This window comes from Heterodontus francisci, unplaced genomic scaffold (assembly GCF_036365525.1).
Source record: "Heterodontus francisci isolate sHetFra1 unplaced genomic scaffold, sHetFra1.hap1 HAP1_SCAFFOLD_59, whole genome shotgun sequence".
NCBI lineage: Eukaryota > Metazoa > Chordata > Chondrichthyes > Heterodontiformes > Heterodontidae > Heterodontus > Heterodontus francisci.
In genome coordinates this window covers 6,679,748-6,683,862 of record NW_027140758.1, presented here as the reverse complement: position 1 = coordinate 6,683,862, position 4,115 = coordinate 6,679,748, and the positions used below count along the sequence as shown (strand labels likewise).

General features: G+C 48.5%; 1 non-coding gene across 1 annotated transcript; it reads right to left on the bottom strand.

Moving 5' to 3' along the window:
- Positions 1-1,805: 1,805 nt before the first annotated feature.
- Positions 1,806-1,896, bottom strand: trnar-ucu (transfer RNA arginine (anticodon UCU)). Its single transcript is given in 2 exon segments — positions 1,806-1,841; positions 1,860-1,896. It is a non-coding gene; the product is annotated as a tRNA-Arg (tRNA).
- Positions 1,897-4,115: the final 2,219 nt, after the last annotated feature.

The following is a 4,115-nucleotide window of genomic DNA, read 5'->3' as shown; positions in this document are numbered from 1 at the left end:
TGGGGCACGCCGGGCCCATCACAGCTTCCAGTGCCCGGGGGCTGGGATGCTCTATCATCCATCTCGGAGTTCTGCCGCCTCTTTTGAAGGGGCTGTCGCTCCAGCATTTCCCCGTCCAGTGAAGAGGAGTTGTTGCAGTCTGATTCAGAAGAGAGCCTCCTCTTGCCACTGGTTTGGGTGGTGGCTTTGGGATGTTTTTTCTTTGTGGTTTTCCTCTGGACCACTTGCCACTGACCTGTTTGTCCATCTGCTGCCTCCTCCTCCATTGATTCTGTCTGTGGAGGAGGGGTTTCCGGGCGCTGGATAGGTGCTGGGTCGTTGGTTTCAGCTGCCTCCCCTTCCTTCTCAGGTTGAAGTTCCTCGCTGCGGAGAAGGTTGCTGGTCTCCTTTCGAACAGCGGACGCCTTCGTCGAACCTTCTCCCGGCCTTTCCTTGGACCTTGCCGCCTGAGCATAGCTGAGGCAACGTTTGGGGCAGGTCTTGTAGAGATGGCCTGCCGCACCGCACAAGTTGCAACACTTAGTCTGCTTACAGTCCTTGGTCTGATGGCCTTCCTCCTTGAAGTTCTTGCAAACAACCGTGCTGCAGTTGGCTGCCATGTGATCAGATTTGCCACAGGTGCGGCAAACTCTGGGCTGCCCAGCGTAGACCAAGAAGCCTCGACTTCCCCCGATAGCGAAGCTGGAGGGAGGGTGGATGATGGCTCCACTGGGATCTACCTTCAAGGTCACCTTGACCTGCCGCTTGCTGGTCCAGATCCCAAAGTGGTCCTTGACATCAGTGCTGCTGCCGGCCACCTCGACGGACCTGGCGAGAAAGGTGAGTACATCCATCACCGGAACATGGGGGTTGTAGAGGTGAATCGTCACCACCCGGTACCGTTGTGACGGAAGCGTGAAGAGCGGCTCCGCTGTGAGGATCGACAGTGGCGCCCGGTCCCCTTTCACCTTGAACGCCTTCAGAAACTTGATGCATCCCGCCACGTTCCGGAACGTCACGTCGAAGTATCCACTGCTGGGGAAATCCTGCAGGCAGAAGACGTCCGTCGCTTGAAATCCGCAGCAATCGAAGAGAAATTTCTTGATGAAGAAGGTGCGATCGACCGGTGCATCTCCTTCCTTGTCCTTCACGACCACCCGAACAGTGTTGCGCACTCCCTGGCCCGAAGCTCGAAAATTGGTTATAGCCATTTTACTCAAATTTCCCCCAGGATCAAAAGGCAATGATCATGGTCTCTTCTCAATCAAATAAGCACTGATAAGAACACATACTACACTTGCTGCAGATGTGTTTGCTTTGGATCACACTGGCATCCAGGAGCTCCCACATGCTGCAGCTGTGACACATCACCTGTCCTGTCATCCTTAACGTGTTTCAATTAACTACTTAATTATTTTATTCTATTGTTTATTTTATTGTATATTTTATTAAGCTTACTACTAGTTTGTTTACTATTTTAAACATTAGGACTAAAATGGACCTTAATCACTTACCAGATACTCATCAAACATGCAGCTTTTTCCAAACCAATCAACTACCTGCTTGCATGTGATGTCACAGCTTACCAGATCCTCACCAAACAGCTCCTTCCACTGCACCGAAGCAAGAACCAAATCCTGGAAACTCACCCCAGCGGCTCTCTGTTTCCCTGCTCTCACTCTCCATTGTGATGTCACCCCTTGATTTTTTTACCCGTGCTCCGCTCCTGCCGTGCTCCTCTCTCTCTCGCTCTGTCTCTGAGTCGGTGCTTTTGACACACTTGATAACTCTGTTCCGTTGTGCTCTTCTGTCTCTGGTCCAAAATCTGACTCTGGTGGGATTTGAATCCACAACCTTTGAATGCCTTCTTTATCATTATTTAGAAGTCCAACACGCTATCCATTGCGCCACAGAACCACACATACTTTAAATGACATCACCAAGGCCTTTGATCTTGTCAGCAGAGACTGACTCTTCAAACTGCGATGGAAACTCGGCTGCCCTCCTGAACTCTTGGGCATCATCTCTTCTTTCCACGAGAACATGCACAGTTCCATCAGTTACAATGGAGCAACATCAGACACTTTCAAGATCAGCAGTGGGGTAAAGCAGGGCTGCGCGCTGGCGCCAACTCTCTTAGGAAAAGAGGAACATAGGAGTAGGCCATTCAGCCCATCGAGCCTGATGATCATGGCTGATCATCTACCTCTATCTGCCCCTTTCCCGTGCTATCCCCATATCCCTTGATGTCATGAGTATCAAGATTTCTAACAATTTCTGTCTTGAACATGCTCAATGATTGAACTGCCACAGCTCTCTGGGGTAGAGAATTCCAATGATTCACCACCATCTGAGTGTAGAAATTCAACCCTATCTCAGTTTTAAATGGCCTACTCCTTATTCTGAGACTTGGTCCCCTGATTTTAGACTCACCAACCAGGGCAAACATCCTATCTACATCCACACTGTCACACCCTGTAAGTTTCAATGAGATCACCTCTCATTCTTCGAAACTTTAAGGAATACAGGCCCAGTTTCAGTCCCACCATCCCAGGGATTAGTCTGGTGACCCTCTGTTTCACTCCCTCTATGGCAAGTATATCCTTCCTTAGATGAGGAGACCAAACTATACACAATACTCCAGCGCGGTTTCACCAAGGCTCTATACAATTGCAACAAGACATCTTTACTCCCGTTCTCAAGACGCCTCGTGTGAAGGCCAACATACCATTTGCCTTCCTAATTGATTGCTGCACCTGCACAAGAGCTTTTAGTGTCTCATGAACAAGGACACCCAGGTCCCTTTGGACATCAACACTTCCCAACCTCTCACCATTTAAGAAATACTCTGTCTTTCTGTTTATTCCACCAAAGTGGAAGTGGAGGGGTTATCGGTATCGAGGCTTCTTGGTCTGCGCTGGGCAGCCCAGAGTTTGCCGCACCTGTGGCAAATCTGGTCACATGGCAGCCAACTGCACTTATTCACACTTATTCACATTATATTCCATCTGCCATGTTCGTTTCCATTCACTTAGCCTCTCCAGGTTCCCTGGAAGCCTCTCTGCATCCTTCTCACAGCTCACACTTCACCTAGCGTTGTGTCATCTGCAAACTTGGAAATATTACATTTAATCCCCACATCCAAATCATTTATTTCGGTTGTTAACAGCTGTGGCTCCAACACTGATCCTTGTAGTACCCCAATAGTAACAGCCTGCCATCCTGAGGAGGGCCCGTTATTCCTGCTCTCTGTTTTCGGTCTGTTAACCAATTCTCAATCCACACCAGTATATTATCCCCAATCCTATGTGCTCTAATTTTGTTTACTCACCTCCTGTGTGGGACATTACCAAAGCATCCACTGGTTCTCCTTTATCTGTTCTACAGGTAACATCCTCAAAAAACTCAACGGGTTTTTTCAAGCCTGTTTTCCTTTTCATAAATCTATGTTGACTCTGCCCAATCATATCATTATTTTCTAACTGTCTAGTTATCACATCCTTTATAATTGGTGTATTCTTCTCCATGCTGCTATTGTACACTTTCAGTGACTCAGATGGGGGTGTTCACCTGTATATCAGAGCTGACGACAAGCTGTTCATCTTGGCAAGACTCCACTTGGACGTAGAGACTTGGACGTAGAGACTCCACTTTCCATCAACATTGACAACCTCACTTTGGAGGTTGTCAACAGTTCACATACCTTGGATCAACAATCACCAGCAATCTGTCCCTTGATGCTGAAATCAGCACCAGGATTGCCAATGCTGCAGCTGTCATGTCAAAGTTGAGAAGACGGGTGTGAACCGACAGCAAACTGACCAAAAATACAAAACTCCATGTGTACCAGGCTTGTGTTCTCAGCACCCTCCTTTATAGTAGAGAAGCATCAAAAACTTATACAAGCCAAGAAAAGCAGCTGAACAGCTTCCACCTCCACTGCCTCAGATGGATATTGGGCATCTCCTGGCAGGACAGAGTGCCGAATGAGGAAGTACACCAGCGTGCAGGGATCCGCAGCACGTTTGCCCTCTTGAGTCAGAGGCGGCTCTGTTGACTGGGCCAAATGAATGACAGTCACATTGCCAAATACATGCTCTGTGGTGAGCTTGCTATCAGCACAAGACCAACAGGTC